Consider the following 8,073-nt stretch of genomic DNA (forward strand, 5'->3'; position numbering starts at 1 on the left):
AACATCTTCAACAGCACCAACTCCTCTCAGACCCTAGTTCATCTCTTGTGTTCAATCTTTGTACCGAAACTATAGATTGGTGCTTGTGGGTGACTAGTAGTGTTGATTACATATTGTAGTTGATTACTATATGGTTTATTTGGTGGAATATTATATGTTCAGATCCATTATGCTATTTCACACCCCTCTGATCTTGAGCATGATTATCATTAGTGAGTAGTTACTTTTGTTCTTGAGGTCATGGGAGAAATCATGTTGCAAGTAATCATGTGAAATTGATATGTGTTCGATATTTTGATCATATGTATGTTGTGATTCCCATAGTGGTGTCATGTGAATGCCGACTACATGACACTTCACCATATTTGGGCCTAAGGGAAATGCATTCTGGAGTAGTTATTAGATGATCGGTTCCGAGAGTGACAGAAGCTTAAACTCCAGTTTACGCGCTATTTTGTAAGGGACCGATTGGATCCAAAAGTTTAATGCTATGGTTAGAATTTATTATTAATACTTTTCTCGTAGTTGCGGATGCTTGTGAGAGGGTTAATCATAAGTAGGAGGTTTGTTCAAGTAAGAACAACACCTAAGCACCTGTCCGCCCACATATCAAATTATCAAAGTAGTGAATACGAATTAAGCCAATATGATGAAAGTGAATAGATGAAATTCCCGTGTACCCTCAGGAACACTTTGCTTATCATAAGAGACCGTTTTGGCCTGTCCTTTGCCTCAAAAGGATTGGGCTACCTTGCTGCCCTTTTGTTGCTACTACCGTTACTTGCTCATTACAAATTATCTTGCTATCAAACTACTCAGCTACTTACAATTTTAGCACCTGCAGACATTACCTTGATGAAAACCAATTGTCATTTCCGTCTGCTCCTCTTTGTGTTCGACACTCTTACTTATCAAAAAGGCTACAATTGACCCCATATACTTGTGGGTCATCAATATTCTACGAAGATCTTTATCGGTCGAACTGCTATGACAACATACATTATTCCCTTTGTCATCGGTATGTTACTTGCCCGAGATTCGATCGTTGATATCTTCATACCTAGTTCAATCTCGTTACCAGCAAGTCTCTTTACTCGTTCCATAATGCATCATCCCACAACTAACTCATTAGTCACATTGCTTGCAAGGCTTCATATGATGTGCATTACCGAGAGGGCCCAGAGATACCTCTCCGATACTCGGAGTGACCAACCTAATCTCGATCTATGGCAACCCCACAAACACCTTCGGAGATACCTGTAGAGCATCTTTATAATCACCCAGTTACGTTGTGAAGTTTGATAGCACATAAGGCATTCCTCCGGTGTCCGGGAGTTTCGTAATCTCATAGTCGGAGGAATATGTATTTGACATGAAGAAAGCAATAGCAATAAAACTGAATGATGATTATGCTAAGGTAATGAACGGGTCTTGTCCATCAAGTCATTCTCCTAATGATGTGATCCCGTTCATCAAATGACAACACATGTCTATGGCTAGGACACTTAACCATCTTTGATCAATGACGTAGTCAAGTAGAGGCATACTGGGGACATGGTGTTTTGTCTATGTATTCACACATGTATGAAGTTTCCGGTTAATACAATTCTAGCATGAAGAATAAACATTTATCATGAATATGGAAATATAAAATAACAACTTTATTATTGCCTCTAGGTCATATCTCCTTCATATGCCTCTTGCGAAATCTATCTTCCCTTTTTGGTATGTAACTACAAATTCTATGCACTCTAGAAAAGTTGACATGCTTATAAGAAACATTTTTATCATGACTAGTGCAATCTTCATTAGTACTATGGATATTCAAAGAGTTTATACTAACAACATTGCATTCATTCTCATCCTTCAAATATTTAGTGCCAAACAATTTATTGACTTCTTCTAGCACTTGAGCATAATTTTCCTTTCCATCATTATCACTAAAGACATTAAAAATATGAAGCATATGAGGCAACCTAAATTCCTTTTTTTGTAATTTTCTTTTATAGACTAAACTAGTGATAAAACACGAAACTAAAAGATTCGATTGCAAGATCTTAAGATATACCTTCAAGGACTAACCTCCCCGGCAACGGCACCAGAAAAGAGCTTGATGTCTACTGCGCAACCTTCTTCTTGTAGACTCGTGTTGGGACTCCAAGCGCAGAGTTTTGTAGGACAGTAGAAAATTTCCCTCAAGTGGATGTCCTAAGTTTTATCAATCCGTGGGAGGCATAGGATGAAGATGGTCTCTCTCAAACAACCCTGCAACCAAATAACAAAGAGTCTCTTGTGTCCCCAACACACCCAATACAATGGTAAATTGTATAGGTGCACTAGTCCGGCGAAGAGATGGTGATACAAGCATAGTATGGATGGTAGATATAGGTTTTTGTAATCTGAAAATGTAAAAACAGCAAGGTAGCAAGTAACATAAGTGAGCGAAAACGGCTTGCAATGCTTGAAAACAAGGCCTAGGGTTCATACTTTCACTAGTGCAAGTACTCTCAACAATGATAACATAATTAGATCATATAAAAACCCCTCAACATGGAACAAAGAATCACTCCAAAGTTCCTATCACGGAGAACATAAGATAAAATTGCTTGTAGGGTATTCCTATAAGTGTCCCAAACAGAGCTAGAGTTCGTAGTAAAATAACACCATATGACACACATCAATCAACCCTAATGTCACCTAGATACTCTAATGTCACCAGAAGTACCCGTGGGTCAATTATGCAATATGCATCAAACAACTTCAGATTCATAATATTCAATCCAACACAAAGAACTTCACGAGCACCTCGAGATTTCTACCGGAGAAAGGAATATGAAAACATGCATCAATCCCTATGTATAGATTACCCCAATGTCACCACAGGAATCCGCAAGTTGATAACCAAAACATACATCAAGTGGATCAATAGAACATCCCATTGTCACCACGGATATCCCAACGCACGACATACATCAAGTGCTCTCACATCCAAAGATTAAATCTGACATAACAAAACCTCAAAGGAAAAGACTCAATTCATTACAAGGTAAAGAGGGAGAAACACCATATAATCCAACTATAGTAGCAAAGCTCGCGGTACATCAAGATCACGCCAAAAGAACACGAGAGAGAGAGAGAGAGAGAGAGAGATCAAACACATAGATACTGGTACATACCCTCAGCTCGAGGGTGAACTACTCCCTCCTCGTCAACGGGAGCACCGGGATGATGAAGATGGCCACCGATGATGGATTCCCCCTCCGGCAGGGTGCCGAAACAGGGCCCCGAGAGGTTTTTCGTGGCTATAGAGGCTCGTGGCAGCGGAACTCCGAATCTAGGTTTCTTTCTAGGGTTTTCTTTATTTGTAGGAGTTTTTGGCGTCGGGGACAAGTCATGGGTGGTCCACGAGGAGCCCACAATACTGGAGAGCACGCCCCCAGGGGGGGCTCCACCCTTGTGGAGGCCTCGTGGCTCTTCTGGCCCAACTCTTTTGCTTCGGGGGCTTCTTCTTCTCCATAAAAACCACCATAAATTTTCAGGTCATTTGGACTCCATTTGGTATTCCTTTTCTCTAAAACTCAAAACAAGGAAAAAATAGAAACTGTCACTGGGCTCTAGGTTAATAGGTTAGTCCCAAAAATCATATAAAATAGCATATAAATGCATATAAAACATCCAAGATGGATAATATAATAGCATGGAACAATAAAAAATTATAGATACGTTGGAGACGTATCATGAGTCCATGGATTATACACACTCTTACCTTCCTGCAATTTGCTAACCTCTTCGGTACCGTGCATTGCCCTTTCTCACCTCGAGATGTAGTGCAAACTTGTCGGTGCATCCAAACACCGTGATATGATATATCACACATAAGCCTTATTATATCTTCCTCAAAACAGCCACCATACCTACCTCTTATGGCATTTCCATAGCCATTCTGAGATATATTGCCATGCAACTTCCACCATTCATTTTTATGACTTGAGCATTCATTGTCAAATTGCTTTGCATGATCGTAAGATAACTAGTATGGTGTTTCCATGGCTTGTCCGTTTTTAGATATCTTTCCTATGCTAGATCATTGCACATCCTGTTACACCGCTAGAGGCATTCATATAGAGTCATACTTTGTTCTAGGTTTCGAGTTGTAATATTGAGTTGTAAGTAAATAGAAGTGTGATGATTATTGTTATCCATTACTAGAGCATGTCCTAGTAAGGAAAGGATGATGGAGACTATGATTCCCCCACAAGTCGGGATGAGACTCTGGACAAAAAGAAAAAAGGGGAAAAGAAAAAAAAAGAAAAAAGTGAGGCCAAAAAGAGCCCAAGAAAAATAAGAAAAGAAAAGAAAAAGAGAGAGAACAAGGGAGAAGGGGCATGCAAATTCCACACTTGTGCTTCAGAGTAGCATGATGTTTTTCATATAGAGTCTCCTATGTTGTCACTTTCATATACTAGTGGGAATTTTTCATTATAGAGTTAGATGCACACCTACTTAGTTTCCATGTTGAGCTTTCATACACTTATAGCTCTTAGTGCATCCGTTGCATGGCAATCCCCACTCCTCGCATTGATATCAATTGATGGGCATCTCCATAGCCCATTGATTAGCTGCATCGATGTGAGACTTTCTTAGCTTTTTTGTCTTCTCCAAATTAATCTCTACCACCGTATTCTATTCCACCCATCGTGCTATATCCATGGCTTGTGCAGATGTATAGCGTGGGGATTGAAAAATCTGAAGCACGTTAAAAAGTACGAACCAATTGCTCGGCTTGTCATCGAGGTTGTGCATGATAAATACTTTGTGTTAAGAAGATGGATCATGACAAGACTATATGATTTTGTAGGGATAGAGTTCTTTAGCATTTACATTTTCAAAGACATGATTGTTTATTGGGATGCATGAGTACTACTGTCCTTATGTCAAATTACAGACTATTGCTTTGAATCACTCGTGTCCTAATATTCATGCCATGATTAGATATATGATCAAGATTAGGCTAGGTTGCATTCCACATCAAAATTTATCGCTTTTTCATTTACTTACTCGAGGACGAGCATGAATTAAGCTTGAGGATGCTGATACGTCTCGGTTGTATCTATAATTTTTTACTGTTCCATGCCAATATTATACAACTTTTTAATACACTTTTGGCAACATTTTATATGATTTTTTGGGACTAACATATTGATCCAGTGCCCAGTGCTAGTTGCTGTTTGTTGCATGTTTTTTGTTTCACAGAATATCCATATCAAACAAAGTACAAACGCAATAAAAATTTATGCAGAATTATTTTGGAATATATGTGATTTTTGGGACGTGGAACGAATGCAAACGGAGGCCCATGGCGCGGGGTGTTGCCTTGTGGGCACCTCGTAAGTGAGCTGGGGATCTTCTTCGGGTGCAAGAAAGATAATTTATGGAAGAAATCATATAAAAATTTCAGCGCAATCGGAGTTATGGAACTCGAGGAATTTAATGAACGGTGAAGGGCCAGAAAATAGGAACACAAAACAGAAGAGAACAGAGAGGGAGATCCAATATCGGAGAGGGAGACCATGGGCCTGAGGGGGAACCCTCCTCCCATCTAAGGGGAGGCCAAGGAAGAAGAATAAGGAGGGGGATCTCTCCCCCTCTCTCCCATTGGCGCCAGAGAGCCGCCGGGGTAAGGATCCTCACGACGATCTACATCAACAACCTTGCTACTGTCAACACCAACTTTCTCCCCCTCTATGCAGTGGTGTAACCTCTCTATTCCCACTTCAATTCTCTACTTAAGCGTGATTCTCAACCCTATATATTATTATCCTATGATATGTGGTTATCCTATTATGTTGCAGTAGATCTGTTTTGTCCTATGGGTTGATTGAGGATCATGATTGGTTTGAGTTGTATATTTTATTTTGGTGCTATCCTATGGTGCCCTCCGTGTTGCGCAAACTTGAGGGCACCCCGCTATAGGGTGTTGCAATACCTTCATGATTCGGTTATGGTGAGTGGCCTGAGTGACAGAAGCATAGACCCGAGTAAGTGGGTTGTTGCGTATGGGAGCAAAGAGGACTTGATACTTAATGCTATGGTTGGGTTTTACCTCAGTGATCTTTAGTAGTTGCAGATGCTTGCTAGAGTTCCAATCATAAGTGCATATGATCCAAGTAGAGAAAGTATGTTAGCTCATGCCTCTCCCTCATATAAAATTGCAATAATGATCAGCGGTCTAGTTATGGATCACTTAGGGACAAATAACTTTCTTGTGTGACAAAAGCTATCTACTTTATTATCTTGCAATTTATCCATAGTTTTATTCTCGCAAAGTACTTATAGTTTTTTTCTTGATCTAGGTAAAGCAAATGCTAAGTGTGTGTAGAGTTGTATTCGTGGTCGATAGAACTTGAGTGAATATTTGTTTTACCTTTAGCTCGACGTTGGGTTCGACAATCACGCCCATGCCACGCCTGCCTCTGTCACTCCCCGCGTCCGCCTTCACTGCTTGCCTCTGGCCGCCGCCTGCGCACGCCCCGCCAGCCACATGTGGTTGTGCCAAAACCCCCCACTCGCACCTGCTCACCTTTGCCACCGCCATGGCCGCCGTGCGTCACTTCTGTGTGTGCGTGCGTGCCTGTCCAGCCAGAGAAGCTAGCTAGAGTCACTGTCTACGGGCCCGACCCCTGTTTAATTAGGGGGGCTAATCCGCCCTCTAAATAAATTAGTTTATTTGTTTTAAGTTGCATTGTGCCATTGACAGATGGGCCCCACCAGCTAATTAGAGTTTTTAATAAGTAAAACCTGTTATATTAAGTGAGTCACTATAGTGGGGTCCCACTTGTCAGTTTGACCAGTTAACTGCTAGTGTTGACCGCTGACTGGGCATTGACTGGCCCCACTTGTCATAGGCTGTGGCTGGCCTCTGTTGTGTACACATAGCATTTTCTGATTTAACCCGAATTAATAATAATTTAAAGAAAACATTAAAACTTTGGAAATTCATATAAAATAATCTGTAACTGAGAGAAAATAATTTATATATCAAAAATGATTAGAAAAATAAGACGAATCAGAATATGCTATCAACATACCTCTCACATGCCTCCATCACTGCAAACATGGAACCTTCCCTTTGGATTGTCCATCCAATAATTGCCTAAAGCCGGGAAAATATTCCTAGGTATTTTTCCACTCCATCTGCAATGTGTAGCACTGCATTAGGTTACCCCTAGCACAATATATTTCCTTGACATGCATTGTGATGCATTTGTTTGCTTTGTATTTACTTGTTTCATCCACCTCATCTCTCCGGTAGCCCCTGAGTCTACCCTAAAGGCTGCTACACCACCGACGACCCCTCTTTCACTGCAGAGCTTCCATGCAAGCAAAACCCCCTTGATCATTCCTATATCATCTATTCTTTCTCTCTGATGCTTGCATTAGATTTTGCAACTTTATTTGATTGCTCCTAATCTGATGCATAGCCTGCTTTTGTAACATGTTTTTGATACTTTACGTGATATCCTATGCTTAGTATAGGTTGGTTAGTGATCGATCAGTTACCCCTCGTCCTTGTGCTCATTGCCCTGCTTTGTTATCGATGACTCGATCAACGTGATCGATGTGCAGAGACCGACACATCATCGCACCCCTTAGTTGTATGACTCTGCAGAGCTACTATCGAGTGCCGAGGGTGATACCTCCTACCTCACTCCTGACGATACCTCTGTAGCGTAGCTAGTCGGTTGTGGATTACTGAGGGTGATTCCTCTTTCACCACCTCCAATAATACCTCTGTCGTGCAGCCCCCTTAAGTGTGAACCTATCAAGAGGGTGATTCCTCCAAGCTCACCTTGCGGTTACATTGAGTGGGAATCCATCGAGGGTGATTCCTTGGATTTCCCCCTTGATGTATGGACACATGGATACCTTGAACTTAACTCAGTCCCTTATTGAAGTCGGGTCGACCCCAAGGGGTACCCGCGAGATAATTACGTGGCACAACCGGGCAAGCAGACCACCCCAGGAGAGGCATGGGCCTGTCCCTTGCCGTAAGTCCATGAGACGGGGAGACAG

Source organism: Triticum aestivum, chromosome 2B (genome assembly GCF_018294505.1).
Source record: "Triticum aestivum cultivar Chinese Spring chromosome 2B, IWGSC CS RefSeq v2.1, whole genome shotgun sequence".
Lineage (NCBI taxonomy): Eukaryota > Viridiplantae > Streptophyta > Magnoliopsida > Poales > Poaceae > Triticum > Triticum aestivum.